Raw genomic sequence first — 18,846 nt, forward strand, 5'->3', positions numbered from 1 at the left:
TTCCAGGACAACTCGGACGTGAGCGATGTGATCCTCCAAGGTAGCCGAGTAGACCAGGATGCCATCGATATACACGATGTACTTTACCAACCTGGAATTAAAATGTATTTTGGGGGATTTGTATCATTTGATTTACACAACATGCCTACCACTTTGAAGATGCAAAATATTTTTCATTGTGAAAGACAAGAAATAAGACAAAAAAACTTGAGCTTGCATTACAAGTTCTCATTTGCAACTGTGACCTGGCCAAGATAAAGCGTAGCAATTTGACACATACAATAACACAGAGTTACACATGGAATAAACAAAACATACAGTCAATAATACAGTAGAAAAGAAAACAAAAAGTCTATATACAGTGGGTGCAAATGAGGTAAGTTAAGGAAATAAATAGGCCATGGTGGCGAAATAATTACAACATAGCAATTACACACTGGAATGGTAGATTGGCAGAGGATGAATGTGCAGGTAGAGATACTGGAGTGCAAAGGAGCTAAATAAATAAATACCTGTATGGGGATGAGGTAGGTAGATAGCCCATCTGTAAACAGCCCATCTATGTACAGGTGCAGTGATCTGTAAGCTGCTCTGACAGCTGGTGCTATGGGAAATACTGCCCCCTTTGGATGAATTGTGTGCCCAAAGTAAACTTAAAAAAAACTGTCAAAAATTGCTAATATATGCATATAATAATTATTATTGAATAGAAAACACTCTAAAGCTTCTAAAACCGTTCGAATTACGTCTGTATGTAAAGCAGAACTCGCAGCCATTCTCCCAAACTCTCTCTCTCTCCTAAGAAAGTTGCTCCAACTTTGACGTCATCGCCCCCACCCTTCCCAACCAGCTATGGATCTGGGAACAGTTTCTATTTCTTCAGCGCGCTCTCGTCTTTCAATGAGACGTGGAACAGAGAAAATAGCACGAGCTTTGACTGCTTGGCGGGCAAAATACTGAGGTGTCACGAGTTTTCAGGTGTGTGCTCTGTGAAAAGGGTATTTTTTCCCATCTTGGCTGAAGAGAGTTCGTTATGTTTGATTTAATCGCCAATTGTTTTGTACGTTAAAAACATCCTAAAGCTTGATTCTGCACTTAGTTTGACCAGTTTAGTCGACATATAATATGTAAATTTGAAGTTTTGATGCGCAATTTTCGTGATCAGAAGTCCTTTTTGGGGTAATTCACCTGAAGATGTTAGCTTTTGCTAATACAAAGACACACCAACAGCAACCAAACGTTATATTAGGTAAGTATAACTCCTTCCACGGCATTCTTGTCGAAGACCATCAAAGGTAAGGGAATATTTATGTTATAAAATTGTATTTTTGTCGAATCCAACATAGTAGAGAAATAATGCTAATGGCTGAGCGCCGTCTCAGATTATTGAATAGTGAACGAATTCTGTAACGTTAAAAATAAATGTAACACAGCGTTTGCATTAAGAAGAAGTGTATCTTTCTAAATATATGTAGAACATGTATATTTAGTCAAAGTTTATGATGTTTATTGCTGTTATCTGGAGTTAGCTGCCGGAGATATTTATAATTCCTCCGGTCATTTCTGCTGCATTTTTTGAACATGGCTCAATGTAAATTGCATATTATTGAAAAAAACATAAATGTACTGTGTAACATGTGCTATTACTGTCATCTGATGAAGATTTTCAAAAGGTTAGTGAATTATTTTTCTTTTAATCCTGCGTTTGTGATTGTGCTATTTTGCATAGCCATGTGGCTACATATTGTATGTTTTCCTAGTGGTGGTTTAACATAAATATGTGCTATGTTTTCGCTGTAAAACATTTTAAAATTCTGACATGCTGGGTAGATGAACAAGGTGTTTATCTTTCATTTAAGCTATTGGACTTGTTAATGTGTGGAGGTTAAATATTTTTAAGAATATTTTTGCTTTCCCTGCACCACCGTTTGGGCTGAAGGGGGGGGGGGGTTCCTAGTTGGGAACCCGTAGCCCCATATGTTAAAGCTATTGAGGGAGATGTGAGTCTCCAGCTTCAGAGATTTTTGCAATTCGTTCCAGTCATGGGCAGCAGAGAACTGGAAGGAAAGACAACCAAAGGAGGAATTGGCTTTGGGGGTGACCAGTGAGATATACCTGCTGGAGCGCATGCTATGGGTGGGTGCTGCTATGGTGAGCAGTGAGTTGAGATAAGGCGGGGATTTACCTATCAGAGAGACTTGTTGATAACCTGTAGACAGTGGGTTTGGCGAATAGTATGAAGCGAGGGCCAACCAACGAGAGTGTACAGGTCGCAATGGTGGGTAGTGTATGGGGCTTTGGTGACAAAACGGATGGCACTGTGATAGACTGCATCCAGTTTGTTGAGTAGAGTGTTGGAGGCTATTTTATAGATGACATCACCGAAGTCGAGGATCGGTAGGATGGTCAGTTTTACGAGGGTATGTTTGGCAGCATGAGTGAAGGATGCTTTGCTGCGAAGTTGGAAGCCGATTCTAGATTTAATTTTGGATTGGAGATGCTTAATGTGAGTCTGGAAGGAGAGTTTACAGTCTAACCAGACACCCAGGTATTTGTAGTTGTCCACATATTCTAAGTCAGAGCCGTCCAGAGTAGTGATGCTGGACAGGCGAGCAGGTGCTTGCAGTGATCAATTGAATAGCATGCATTTAGTTTTACTTGCATTTAAGAGCAGTTGGAGGCCACGGAAGGAGAGTTGTATGGTATTGAAGCTCGTCTGGAGGTTAGTTAACACAGTGTCCAAGGAGGGGCCAGAAGTATACAGAATGGTGTCGTAGAGGTGGATCAGAGAATCACCAGCAGCAAGAGCAACATCATTGATGTATACAGAAAAGAGAGTTGGCCTAGGAATTGAACCCTGTGGCACACCCATAGAGACTGTCAGAGGTCCGGACAACAGGCCCTCCGATTTGACACACTGAACTCTATCAGAGAAGTAGTTGGTAAACCAGGCGAGGCAATCATTTGAGAAACCAAGGCTGTCGAGTCTGCCAATAAGAATGTTATGATTGACAGAGTCGAAAGCCTTGGCCAGGTCGTTGAATACGCATGCACAGTAATTTCTCTTATCGATGGCGGTTATGTTGTTTAGAACCATGAGCGTGGCTGAGGTGCACCCATGACCAGCTCTGAAACCAGATTGCATAGCGGAGAAGGTATGGTGGGATTCGAAATGGTCAGTAATCTGTTTGTTAACTTGGCTATCGAAGAACTTAGAAAGACAGGGTAGGATAGATATAGATCTGTAGCAGTTTGGGTCTAGAGTGTCATCCCATTTGAAGAGGGGGATGACCGCGGCAGCTTTCCAATCTTTGGGAATCTCAGACGATACAAAAGAGAAGTTGAACAGGCTAGTAATAGGGGTTGCAACAATTTCGGCAGATAATTTTAGAAAGAGAGGGTCCAGATTGTCTAGCCCGGCTGATTTGTGGGGGTCCAGATTTTGCAGCTCTTTCAGAACATCAGCTATCTGGATTTGGCTAAAGGAGAAATGGTGGGGGCTTTGGCGGGTTGCTGTGGAGGGTGCCGGGCAGTTGACCGGGGTAGGGGTAGCCATGTGGAAAGCATGGCCATCCGTAGAGAAATGCTTAATTATTCTCAATTATAGTGGATTTATCGGTGGTGACAGTGTTTCCTAGCCTCAGAGCAGTGGGCAGCTGGGAGGAGGTGCTCTTATTCTCCATGGTCTTTAGTGTCCCAGATCTTTGAGTTAGTACTACAGGATGCAATTTTCTGTTTGAAAAATCTTTTCTTAGCTTTTCTAACTGCCTGTGTATATTTGTTCCTAACTTCCCTGAAAAGTTTCATATCACGGGGGCTATTCGATGCTAATGCAGAACGCCACATAATGTTTTTGTGCTGGTCAAGGGCAGACAGGTCTGGAGTGAACCAAGAACTATATCTATTTCTAGTTCTACATTTTTTTGAGAGGGGCATGCTTATTTAAGATGGTGAGGAAGGCACTTTTAAAGAATAGCCAGGCATCATCTGCTGACGGGATGAGGTCAATGTCATTCCAGGATATCCTGGCCAGGTCAATTAGAAAGGCCTGCTCGCAGAAGTGTTTTAGGGAGCATTTGACAGTGATGAGGGGTGGTCGTTTGGTCGCAGACCCATTACGGATGCAGGCAATGAGGCAGTGATCGCTGAGATCTTGATTGAAAACAGCAGAGGTGTATTTGGAGGGTGAATTAGTTAGGATGACATCTATGAGGGTGCCCGTGTTTACTGATTTGGGGTTGTACCTGGTATGTTCATTGATCATTTGTGTGAGATTGAGGGCATCAAGCTTAGTTTGTAGGATGGCCGGGGTGTTAAGCATGTCCCAGTTTAGGTCACCTAGTAGCACGAGCTCAGAAGATAGATGGGGGGCAATCAATTCACGTAAGGTATCGAGGGCACAGCTGGGGGCAGAGGGAGGTCTATAGCAAGCGGAAGGGTAACCTAGTGGTTAGAGCATTGGACCAAAAAAATAAGAATTTGTTCTTAACTGACTTGCCTAGTTAAATAAAGGTAACAATTTTTTTTTTTAAAGCAGCAACAGTGAGAGACTTGTTTCTGGAAAGGTGAATTTTTAGAAGTAGAAGCTCAAATTGTTTGGGTACAGACTTAGATAGCCTGCAGAGTTCTATATTACTATCTTTGCAGTAGATTGCAACACCGCCCCCCTTTGGCAGTTCTATCTTGGTGGAAAACGTTATAGTTAGCAATTGAGATTTCAGGGTTTTTGGTGGTTTTCCTACGCCAGGATTCAGACACGGCTAAGACATCTGGGTTGGCAGAGTGTGCTACACCAGTGAGTAAAACACACTTTGGGAGTAGGCTTCTAATGTTAACATGCATGAAACAAAGGCTTTTACGTTTACAGTAGTCAACAAATGAGAGCACCTGGGGGGTGGGAGTGGAGCTAGGCACTGCAGGACCTGGATTAACCTCCACATCACCAGAGGAACAGAGGAGAAGTAGGATAAGGGTACGGCTAAAGACTATACGAACTGGCCGTCTCACACTTTCAGAACAGAGAGTAAAAGGAGCAGGTTTCTGGGCACGATAGCATAGATTCAAGGCATAATGTACAGACAAAGGTAAGGTAGGATGTGAGTACATCGGAGGTAAACCTAGGCATTGAGTAATGAAGAGGGATATAGTCTCGAGAGATGTTTAAACCAGGGGATGTCATCGCATATGTAGGAGGTGGAACAACATGGTTGGGTAAGGCATATTGAGCAGGGCTAGAGGCTCTAGAACAAGCAGTTAGCAAGGGCTAGCAGTTACCAGACCGGGCCCGGCAAGCTAGCAGCTAGCAGACCGGGTTAGCAAGCAAGCAGATAGCAGGGACGAGAAAGGTAGCCTTTGGGGACGTCGCGATGGGGGTAAGTCTGTTTCTGCCTCTTCTTGCGGTGACGTCGATAGACCAGTCGTGGAATTAGTAGGGTTCCAAGTAGCTCTAGGTAGCTAGCAGGCCTAGCTGGTTAGCATAATGGGCCTTCAGCGGGCGTTGCGCCTTGGGCAGATTATGTCGGTATTCCAGTCGTAGGGGACATGCCGGGTTCCATGCCCCGTACTGGCTGTAGAAGGGGTCCGGATATCGTAGCCCAGGAGTATACTTCGGTGGTAGCACAGGAGCCCTGGCCGGGCTAGCTTCAAGCTAATTGGTGCTTGCTCTGGGATGGAAACGCTAGCCAGGAGTAGTCATCCGGGATTGCGGTTAGCTCATTGTGAAGATCCATATGAAAATGTTCAGTTTGCGGTAGGAATCTGGGGATAAAAATAACAGCTCCGTTATGCTCTGGTGAGAGTCACGTTGTTCAAACTGATGAGAGCTTTCTGAGCTGAAGGTTAGCTGATGACCGCTGGCAATGGTTTGCTGACGGATAGCTGGTAGTTAGCTGGCTAGCTTCAGTTGAGGGATTCCGGATCCGAAGTAAATATAAATACTTTAGGAAAAGAAAAGCAGATCCACGCCACATTGGGTGAGGTGGGTTGCAGGAGAGTATTTAGATATTGAGGTTCAGCAAAATATTTTAAAGGATATGCGACGAAAAAGATGTAAAACGATATATACAAGGGACACGACAGGACAAAGATGTCTGACTGCTACGCCATCTTGGAAAACAAAGTCAATACTTTGTAGAGGCACCTTTTTCAGCAATTACAGCTGCAAGTCTCTTGGGTACAGTGGAAGTCAGAAGTTTACATAAATTAGGTTGGAGTCATTAAAACTTGTTTTTCAATCACTTCACAAATTCCTTGTTAGTTTTGGCAAGTCGGTTAGGACATCTACTTTGTGCATGACACAAGTAATTTTTCCAACAATTGTTTACAGGCATATTATTTCACTTATAATTCATTGTATCACAATTCCAGTGGGTCAGAAGTTTACATACACTAAGTTGACTGTGCCTTTAAACAGCTTGGAAATTCCAGAGAATGACGTCATGGCTTTCAAAGCTTCTGATAGGCAAATTGACATCATTTGAGTCAATTGGAGGTGTACCTGTGGATGTATTTCAAGCCAAAACTACAGTTCGTTAACAAGAAATGTGTGGAGTGATTGAAAAACAAGTTTTAATGACTCCAACCTAAGTGTATGTAAACTTCCGACTTCAATTGTAGTTGTATAGGTACTATTATATATGTATAGATAGTGGTATGGATGCTGGTATATATGCTGGTACATATGCTTTTAAAGATGCTGGCACAGATGCTGGTATAAATAGTGGTATAGTCGCACCACCGCTAATTAGCTAGCCATTTCACATCCGTTACACTGGTATAGATAGTGGTATTGATGCTGTCAGAAGTGCTGGAGGGTGCCTGTGTATCCTTTTCTTTTGACAAATAGTCCCTCTGATGACAGTTGGTTTAGTACACCTGTACAGCTGCCGTTCCCTGGTATAATGACAGTTGATGTAGGACCCCTGAACAGCTGCCGTTCTCTGGTATAATGACAGTTGATGTAGGACCCCTGAACAGCTGCCGTTCTCTGGTATAATGACAGTTGATGTAGGACCCCTGAACAGCTGCCGATCTCTGGTATAATGACAGTTGATGTAGGACCCCTGAACAGCTGCCGTTCTCTGGTATAATGACAGTTGATGTAGGACCCCTGAACAGCTGCCGTTCTCTGGTATAATGACAGTTGATGTAGGACCCCTGAACAGCTGCCGTTCTCTGGTATAATGACAGTTGATGTAGGACCCCTGAACAGCTGCCGTTCTATGGTATAATGACAGTTGATATAGGACCCCTGAACAGCTGCCGTTCTCTGGTATAATGACAGTTGATGTAGGACCCCTGAACAGCTGCCGTTCTCTGGTATAATGACAATTGTTTTAGGACCCCTGGACAGCTGATGTTCTCCGGTATAATGACAGTTGACGTAGGACCCCTGAACAGCTGCCGTTCTCTGGTATAATGACAATTGTTTTAGGACCCCTGGACAGCTGATGTTCTCCGGTATAATGACAGTTGACGTAGGACCCCTGAACAGCTGCCGTTCTCTGGTATAATGACAATTGTTTTAGGACCCCTGGACAGCTGATGTTCTCCGGTATAATGACAGTTGATTTAGGACACCTAGATAGCTGACGTTCTCTGGTATAATGACAGTTGATTTAGGACCCCTGGACAGCTGATGTTCTCCGGTATAATGACAGTTGACGTAGGACCCCTGAACAGCTGCCGTTCTCTGGTATAATGACAGTTGATTTAGGACACCTAGACAGCTGACGTTCTCTGGTATAATGACAATTGTTTTAGGACCCCTGGACAGCTGATGTTCTCCGGTATAATGACAGTTGACGTAGGACCCCTGAACAGCTGCCGTTCTCTGGTATAATGACAATTGATTTAGGACCCCTGGACAGCTGATGTTCTCCGGTATAATGACAGTTGATTTAGGACACCTAGACAGCTGACGTTCTCTGGTATAATGACAGTTGATTTAGGATACCTGGACAGCTGCAGTTCTGTTGTTGGTGTAGTTACTGAGTTGTCATCATACTGATATTTAGACAGGCTGAAAGATCCACAACTACATTAAGACAACCCAAAAAACAATTTTCCTTTGGTTGCAAATCCGCATTGTCGGTAGACCTACCTGCTTGTCTCACAATGCATCTCCTGTTCGGTCTTTAAAGTCAAAAATAGCTCTCAGAGCAACAAAGCTTTGCTCCCGGAGAACACATACTGTGAGCAGACAGGGAGTATGTTTCATGTGGCCTCGAGGCGTATAATTAGGGGTGAAGCAGCTGTGCTCTGATAGAGAGATGGGGAACACCTGTGTGTGGGTGACACTGCTTTTTACTTTAGTGACCAGCAGAGGGTGCTTATTCGCCCTTCCTCCCTCTGGCCCAGACCAATGAAGAAGTGGTGTTGCTGACCAGCTTTGGATCAGTCTGGACCAATCAAAACAAGCCTACTGATTAAAAGCGTGAACAAAGTCTTATTTGAGATTAAAGCCTTAACATGACTCTCATCAAAGATCCAGGAATGAATTCTTCTCTTAGAATTTGAAATAAGAAATTAGAAAGTTGTGCTAAACATCAGGAGAACTACTGTACTTGTGGGCAACGATATGTGTGATGGCTTTGATATTCACACAATACAAATCAGATGTGATTATCTTATCACTTACTCTGGCAGGTCCCAGTAACCTGCGCTGAACAAATATTTAAGAGACAGTATCAAGCACATATAATAACGGTCTCACCGTGTACAGTATGGGGACATGTGAACTTTAAAAGGGACACATTGAAATGGCATTACACAAGTCCAGATTAGGGTGCCTGTTTTAATTGCAGCTGTGCTTTGATAAGCAGGGCCAGATAATAGGAGCTGACAGACATATGCCATGGGTCCTGTGATCACCATTACATTACAAATGCAGTGTCTGCTCCCCTCCCCTCTGCTGTCCCTCCCATTCATTTACACTGTGATTGACTGAACAGCTCCATTAGTTATGTTTTGATGAGTGGTCGTTCATCATAGAAAATAATTAAAAGTAATTATCTCATCATTTGTGTGTGTTTGTGTGTTTGTGTGTGTGTTTGTTTCTTTGTGTGTTTGTGTGTGTGTTTGTTTGTTTAACCCCTAAAACTGAATCTTGAAATTGGAGGAGAAAGGGAGACTTTGTGGTTTCATACAACGTATCTGATAAAACCAAACTCAGTGCTCGTATTCAAAGGCTTCTTTTTAATTTCCAAATCTGTCCGAGACAGGCTCCATTTGCATAGAATATAAAAAAATAAACAGATACTCACAGACGGCTGCAGTTTGGAGGTGGTATTTAGGATGATGCTCATTCAAAGACTTGAATAAAAACAATGCATCACACAGGCACACGTATGCACAAACAACTCAACATAGCATCACTTATTGTGTGCGAACTTCTTTCATGATAACTGTGCAGTAAAAGGCAATGGACAAATCAGAGCACAAAATACAGTCCTTTACTATTATGGATTTACTAATGCAAAACTCACCAGATACAGTTTAGTTACTGGGTTCAAACTGACAGAAATAATAGTGATATAGTTAAGCAATAAGGCTCGGGGGGTGTGGTCTATGGCCAATATACCAAGGCTAAGGGCTATTCTTATGCAATGCGGAGTGCCTGGAAACTGGCCCTATACCACAGACACTAGAGGTACCTTATTGCTATTATCAACTGGTTACCAATATAATTAGAGCAGTAAAAATACATGTTTTGTCATACCCGTGGTATACAGTCTGATATGCCACGGCTGTCAGCCAATCAGCATTCAGGGCTCAAACCACCCAGTTTATAATAAAATATAAATTATATCCCCTTTTTAAATGACTAACACTTTAACATAAGGTGTACATCCTCCCTATTAATAATATATTACAGTAATACTAGCAACTCGCTCCAAGCTTTAGGCACAGTAAGTCCTCTTGTCTGTTTCATCCATAGCTGTAGATGAAATGTCCCTATCACTTCTTCTGCAGGCCGAAGATCTCTGGGCTCTCAATGAGGATGAACTCCACTATCTGGTTCTGATAGACCATGTTGACCGCCATGTTCCCACAGTCCAGCTCAGGCCACATGAGTGTCGGGCCAAACACAATGCTGATGCCTTGTGTCGACATGAGGTTCTTCTTCGAGCACGTCAGAATCCTGCAGAGAGAGAAGGGTTCAATTATCTGGGAAAATAAGAGTTTGAAACAATGGGATAAATTCATAAAAAGTAATGAAACAAGGTTGGTTTTTCAAGTCAACATCAATGATCATCACAAAAAGAGATCTCATTTCCACTGGATGATGGTGGATAATTTCTACGTACGTTCACCAGATTTGTCAGCAATGCAAATTTTTACCCTTGAATGGCCCCTGTTGAAGGCATCTCCTATTTCAGTATTGGCAACACTGTATATAATTTGTGCACCCAGCTTTGTGTATTCAAAGGTCCAGGTTCAGCCACAACTAAACCGCTCACTTCATACCACAAGTTCAGCACCGGCAGTGAACTGAAGAACATCCATTAACTCTATGTATCTGAATAGGGAAAGTTACTAAATCAATCTGGATGGAGTTTCAGTGTAGAGATGTCTGGAGAATCCTGGGTATCAGGAAATCAAGAAGCAGGGGCCTCCAGAGTGGCACAGTGGTCTAAGGCAATGCATCTCAGTGCTGTACCACTAGAGATCCTGTTTCGATCCAGGCTCTGTCGCAGCTAGCCGCGACTTGGAGACCCATGGGGCAGCACACAATTGGCCCAGCGTCGCCCAGATTGACCGGCAGGGATGTTCTTGTCCCATTGCACTCTAGCGACTCCTGTGACGGGCCAGGTACAATGCACGCTGACACGGTAGCGAGGTGTACGGTGTTCCCTCCGACACATTGGTGCGTCCGGGTTAAGCAGACATTGTGTCAAGAAGCAGTGCTGCTCAGCTGGGTCGTGTTTCGGAGGACGCACAGCTCTCGAACTTCGCCTCTCCCGAGTCCGTACGGGAGTTGCAGCGATGAGACAAGACTGTAACTACCAATTGGATGCCACGGAATTGGGGAGAAAAAGGGCAAAAATAAATATTGAAAGGAAATCAAGAAGCACATGCAAGTCTTATACATTATATATCTCTACTTGCACATCATCATCTGATCATTTATCACTCCAGTGTTAATCTACTAAATTGTAATTATTCGCTCCTATGGCCTATTTATTGCCTACCTCCTCATGCCTTTTGCACACACTGTATATAGACTTTCTTTTCTCTACTGTGTCATTGACTTGTTTGTGTTATTAGCTTGTTTATTGTTTACTCCATGTGTAACCGTGTTGTTTTCTGTGTCACACTGCTTTGCTTTATCTTGGCCAGGTTGCAGTTGCAAATGAGAACTTGTTCTCAACTAGCCTACCTGGTTAAATAAAGGTGAAATAAAATAAATAAATAAATATACATCCTGTAGGTTTCTATGCCACAATGAGGAAATTGGTTCCTCAGTGACTCCCTTTTGTTTTACTTTACAGATCGCCTTCTTCCTTTGCCATAATCCATCAGAAATATATTCCATTATCTTGATATGAGCAGTACGCTATGCAGTACGCTATGCAGGGTGCATATAAGGACTACATTTCGGGGAAAGCACAGAATACGTGATAGTATTTTTGAGAAGCATTCTCTCTGAGCTGAGGCAGTGGGACTGAGACACCAAGTAGGCCCAGGCAGGGGGACTCACTCCGCTCCTCTCTCTACTCCCTCCGTGGAGGAGGCTGCCACCCACAGGCCTCTGGGCCCATTATGGAGTGAGGCCTGGAATGGGATGGAAGGTCTGTGGCATGGGGCGCATCTCCAAGCTGTCTGTGGGCTCTTGACGAAGCGTTCTGAGGTGGGATGGGGTCCCTCCATGCTCAAAACGAATCCACACACGGCCTCTCAGCAGATAATTGCATCCAAAAGGTATTGTCAAAGTGCCAGGCTGGTCTCAGCTCTCAGCACTCTGCTGCACTGCGGCGTCTGACGCTGGTCTTTAGGAAAGCCCTAAATATGTTATCTATGGCTGAAACATCTTTTTTTTTAACTGATTATTAAATAATAAAAAACAGCCTGTATATTTTCCAACGTCACAACGGCGTACACATTTAGTGAACAGGTATTAGAAAAAACATAGCATTTTTTCCCCCTTTTTTCAGTATATGAAGTTAATATTCTTTGTGACAACTACCTTAATAGTTAATAGTTCAGTCAACATAACTTGTAGCCGTTGTAAAGGCAGATATACAGGTATGCAAGAGAGCAATCAAGATAGGCATTTCAGAAGGACTGACATTTACACTAGAGATAGTCTGTCTGAACAGCTGATTTCAGTGTACAGTCTACAGTATGTCAATAAAAAGCTTCTCTGAAAAGGTCAGGCTCAGGCTATATCTCACCAATGGAAAAATGCCTCTGAATCGTTAGTCGTCTGTGATGGTCAACATCTTGCTCTGCCATATGTCATTATAATATCGACCCTGCGTGGGCACATGCCATGCATACTTCTCAACCTCATTACGGACAGAAAGGCCTGACGATGATCCATATGTCATTATAATATCGACCCTGCGTGGGCACATGCCATGCATACTTCTCAACCTCATTATGGACAGAAAGGCCTGACGATGATCCATATGTCATTATAATATCGACCCTGCGTGGGCACATGCCATGCATACTTCTCAACCTCATTATGGACAGAAAGGCCTGACGATGATCCATATGTCATTATAATATCGACCCTGCGTGGGCACATGCCATGCATACTTCTCAACCTCATTATGGACAGAAAGGCCTGACGATGATCCATATGTCATTATAATATCGACCCTGCGTGGGCACATGCCATGCATACTTCTCAACCTCATTATGGACAGAAAGGCCTGACGATGATCCATATGTCATTATAATATCGACCCTGCGTGGGCACATGCCATGCATACTTCTCAACCTCATTATGGACAGAAAGGCCTGACGATGATCCATATGTCATTATAATATCGACCCTGCGTGGGCACATGCCATGCATACTTCTCAACCTCATTACGGACAGAAAGGCCTGACGATGATCCATATGTCATTATAATATCGCCATGCATGCATACTTCTCAACCTCATTATGGACAGAAAGGCCTGACGATGATCCATATGTCATTATAATATCGACCCTGCGTGGGCACATGCCATGCATACTTCTCAACCTCATTATGGACAGAAAGGCCTGACGATGATCCATATGTCATTATAATATCGACCCTGCGTGGGCACATGCCATGCATACTTCTCAACCTCATTATGGACAGAAAGGCCTGACGATGATCCATATGTCATTATAATATCGACCCTGCGTGGGCACATGCCATGCATACTTCTCAACCTCATTATGGACAGAAAGGCCTGACGATGATCCATATGTCATTATAATATCGACCCTGCGTGGGCACATGCCATGCATACTTCTCAACCTCATTATGGACAGAAAGGCCTGACGATGATCCATATGTCATTATAATATCGACCCTGCGTGGGCACATGCCATGCATACTTCTCAACCTCATTATGGACAGAAAGGCCTGACGATGATCCATATGTCATTATAATATCGACCCTGCGTGGGCACATGCCATGCATACTTCTCAACCTCATTATGGACAGAAAGGCCTGACGATGATCCATATGTCATTATAATATCGACCCTGCGTGGGCACATGCCATGCATACTTCTCAACCTCATTACGGACAGAAAGGCCTGACGATGATCCATATGTCATTATAATATCGACCCTGCGTGGGCACATGCCATGCATACTTCTCAACCTCATTACGGACAGAAAGGCCTGACGATGATCCATATGTCATTATAATATCGACCCTGCGTGGGCACATGCCATGCATACTTCTCAACCTCATTATGGACAGAAAGGCCTGACGATGATCCATATGTCATTATAATATCGACCCTGCGTGGGCACATGCCATGCATACTTCTCAACCTCATTATGGACAGAAAGGCCTGACGATGATCCATATGTCATTATAATATCGACCCTGCGTGGGCACATGCCATGCATACTTCTCAACCTCATTACGGACAGAAAGGCCTGACGATGATCCATATGTCATTATAATATCGACCCTGCGTGGGCACATGCCATGCATACTTCTCAACCTCATTATGGACAGAAAGGCCTGACGATGATCCATATGTCATTATAATATCGACCCTGCGTGGGCACATGCCATGCATACTTCTCAACCTCATTATGGACAGAAAGGCCTGACGATGATCCATATGTCATTATAATATCGACCCTGCGTGGGCACATGCCATGCATACTTCTCAACCTCATTACGGACAGAAAGGCCTGACGATGATCCATATGTCATTATAATATCGACCCTGCGTGGGCACATGCCATGCATACTTCTCAACCTCATTACGGACAGAAAGGCCTGACGATGATCCATATGTCATTATAATATCGACCCTGCGTGGGCACATGCCATGCATACTTCTCAACCTCATTATGGACAGAAAGGCCTGACGATGATCCATATGTCATTATAATATCGACCCTGCGTGGGCACATGTCATGCATACTTCTCAACCTCATTATGGACAGAAAGGCCTGACGATGATCCATATGTCATTATAATATCGACCCTGCGTGGGCACATGCCATGCATACTTCTCAACCTCATTACGGACAGAAAGGCCTGACTATGATCCATATGTCATTATAATATCGACCCTGCGTGGGAACATGCCATGCATACTTCTCAACCTCATTACGGACAGAAAGGCCTGACGATGATCCATATGTCATTATAATATCGACCCTGCGTGGGCACATGCCATGCATACTTCTCAACCTCATTATGGACAGAAAGGCCTGACGATGATCCATATGTCATTATAATATCGACCCTGCGTGGACACATGCCATGCCATGTATACTTCTCAACCTCATTACGGACAGAAAGGCCTGACGATGATCCATATGTCATTATAATATCGACCCTGCGTGGGCACATGCCATGCATACCTCTCAACCTCATTATGGACAGAAAGGCCTGACGATGATCCATATGTCATTATAATATCGACCCTGCGTGGGCACATGCCATGCATACTTCTCAACCTCATTATGGACAGAAAGGCCTGACGATGATCCATATGTCATTATAATATCGACCCTGCGTGGGCACATGCCATGCATACTTCTCAACCTCATTATGGACAGAAAGGCCTGACGATGATCCATATGTCATTATAATATCGACCCTGCGTGGGCACATGCCATGCATACTTCTCAACCTCATTACGGACAGAAAGGCCTGACGATGATCCATATGTCATTATAATATCGACCCTGCGTGGGCACATGCCATGCATACTTCTCAACCTCATTACGGACAGAAAGGCCTGACGATGATCCATATGTCATTATAATATCGACCCTGCGTGGGCACATGCCATGCATACTTCTCAACCTCATTACGGACAGAAAGGCCTGACGATGATCCATATGTCATTATAATATCGACCCTGCGTGGGCACATGCCATGCATACTTCTCAACCTCATTATGGACAGAAAGGCCTGACGATGATCCATATGTCATTATAATATCGACCCTGCGTGGGCACATGCCATGCATACCTCTCAACCTCATTATGGACAGAAAGGCCTGACGATGATCCATATGTCATTATAATATCTACCCTGCGTGGGCACATGCCATGCATACTTCTCAACCTCATTATGGACAGAAAGGCCTGACGATGATCCATATGTCATTATAATATCGACCCTGCGTGGGCACATGCCATGCATACTTCTCAACCTCATTATGGACAGAAAGGCCTGACGATGATCCATATGTCATTATAATATCGACCCTGCGTGGGCACATGCCATGCATACTTCTCAACCTCATTATGGACAGAAAGGCCTGACGATGATCCATATGTCATTATAATATCGACCCTGCGTGGGCACATGCCATGCATACTTCTCAACCTCATTACGGACAGAAAGGCCTGACGATGATCCATATGTCATTATAATATCGACCCTGCGTGGGCACATGCCATGCATACTTCTCAACCTCATTACGGACAGAAAGGCCTGACGATGATCCAACCTGATATCATGAATATTTATCGTCATCTCACTTTGAGTAAACAAATATATACTTATCCATAAAATATGCTATCATGATACTGTGTCAGAGCGAATGCGTAGTGGTGTAGCCGTGGTGTAGCCGTGGTGTAGCCGTGTACCGTGGTAGTTTATGTATGGAAGTAAGACCATAGTAGTAACAATAGTGGTCGTAGCAGTACTGAACAGTGTCTACCAGTGCCATAATGCTATAAGTTACAAAACGCTGACGTTTTGGACAATTGTGGGAAAAGTGCCATAATTGATTCCAGACGTGAACTCTTAAGGTCACAGGTGGGAACGGAATTGCAGGAAGTAAATTTCCCTGGCGCCTATTTATCAATGCTACCAAAGCATAACTACAGTACAGATTCACTCTCACCACATGCATGGGCCATCAGAATTTGTGTGAAGATCTATTTAAGGGGATGAGTGGCAAAAACAGAGTTTACTGAATGCAAATAATTGAGCATGTGGATGACAATATGATGAGTGAGTGCTTTTAATTGACCTTGTAAATACAGTTTTAATTGACCTGGCAAATACAGTATCTATTCAGGCAGTTGATATGCTGTGTGTATGTCTGTGTGTTGTGTGTCCATGTGACTAAGTATTTTGGGGTGTGTCTCAACCCGATTACAATGTGTACACACTATCATTTCCCATTTATGTCTGCAATTAAACTCAGCCCTGTGCCTGTACATCACTGTTCTCTGCCTGTCAGACCATCCACGTTTTAAAATTAGAACACTGCGATGATCTAATGATCTGGATTTTCATAGCGAATGGTTCACTAATGATCTCAAATAAGGCGAATCAATTATTCGAGTAATTCCACTGTATATTCACAGGAGGAAAAGATCATCTAGCGAAGCTCTGTATGGTCATTCTGCCACTGCACAATGGACACTGCTATAAGTTAGTGTTGAAATGCTTACTCTAGCAAACTATACTCTTACTCTCCTCCTCCTCCTCTGACCATGCTGATTACTATACCTACTACCTCTACTACTATTACTACCACACCTACCAACACCACCACTACAACTACTACTACTACTAACACTACAACTACTACTATAACTACTAATACTACGACTACCACCACTACTTCCAAGACTGCTTCCATCACGTGGACTGGGATATGTTTCGTATTGCATCAGACAACAACATTGACAAATACGCTGATTCGGTGTGCGAGTTCATTGGAACTTGCGTTGAAGATGTCGTTCCCATAGCAATGATTAAAACATTCCCAAACCAGAAACCGTGGATTGATGGCAGCATTCGCTGAAACTGAAAGCGCGAACCACTGCTTTTAATCAGGGCAAGGTGACTGGAAACATGACCGAATACAAACAGTGCAGCTATTCCCTCCCCAAGGCTATCAAACAAGCTAAGCGTCAGTATAGAGACAAAGTAGAATCTCAATTCAACGGCTCAGACACAAGAGGTATGTGGCAGGGTCTACAGTCAATCACGGACTACAAAAAGAAAACCTGCCCAGTCACGGACCAGGATGCCTTGCTCCCAGGCAGACTAAATAATTTTTTTGCCCGCTTTGAGGACAATACAGTGCCACTGACACCGCCTGCAACGAAAACATGCGGACTCTCCTTCACTGCAGGACTCTCCTTCACTGCAGCCGAGGTGAGTAAAACATTTAAACGTTTAAATGCCCAGACGGCATCCCCAGCCGCGCCCTCAGAGCATGCGCAGAACCGCTGTCTGGTGTGTTTACGGACATATTCAATCTATCCCTATACCAGTCTGCTGTTCCCACATGCTTCAAGAGGGCCACCATCGTTCCTGTTCCCAAGAAAGCTAAGGTAACTGAGCTAAACGACTACCCATATGTCCGTGCACTAACTTCCGTCATCATGAAGTGCTTTGAGAGACTAGTCAAGGACCATATCACCTCCACCCTACCTGACACCCTAGACCCACTCTAATTTGCTTACTGCCCAAATAGGTCCACAGACGATGCAATCTCAACCACACTGCACACTGCCCTAACCCATCTGGACAAGAGGAATACCTATGTGAGAATGCTGTTCATCGACTACAGCTCGGCATTTAACACAATAATACCCTCCAAGCTCGTCATCAAGCTCGAGACCCCGGGTCTCGACCCCGCCCTGTGCAACTGGGTACTGGACTTCCTGCGGGCCGCCCCCAGGTGGTGAGGGTAGGCAACAACATCTCCACCCCGCTGATCCTCAACACTGGGGCCCTACAAGGGCGCGTTCTGAGCCCTCTCCTGTACTCCCTGTTCACCCACGACTGCGTGGCCACGCACGCCTCCAACTCAATCATCAAGTTTGCGGACGACACAACAGTGGTAGGCTTGATTACCAACAACGATGAGACAGCCTACAGGGAGGAGGTGAGGGCCCTCGGAGTGTGGTGTCAGGAAAATAACCTCACACTCAACGTCAACAAAACTAAGGAGATGATTGTGGACTTCAGGAAACAGCAGAGGGAACACCCCCCTATCCACATCGATGGAACAGTAGTGGAGAGGGTAGTAAGTTTTAAGTTCCTCGGCATACACATCACAGACAAACTGAATTGGTCCACCCACACAGACAGCATCGTGAAGAAAGCGCAGCAGTGCCTCTTCAACCTCAGGAGGCTGAAGAAATTTGGCTTGTCACCAAAAGCACTCACAAACTTCTACAGATG

At 44.1% G+C, this 18,846-nt stretch overlaps 1 pseudogene; it reads right to left on the reverse strand.

Moving 5' to 3' along the window:
* Window positions 1–9,175: 9,175 nt before the first annotated feature.
* Window positions 9,176–18,846, reverse strand: part of LOC135547656 (rho GTPase-activating protein 15-like) — an 82,617-nt pseudogene continuing 72,946 nt past the window's right edge.

This window comes from Oncorhynchus masou, chromosome 10, assembly GCF_036934945.1.
Source record: "Oncorhynchus masou masou isolate Uvic2021 chromosome 10, UVic_Omas_1.1, whole genome shotgun sequence".
NCBI classification, from domain to species: domain Eukaryota; kingdom Metazoa; phylum Chordata; class Actinopteri; order Salmoniformes; family Salmonidae; genus Oncorhynchus; species Oncorhynchus masou.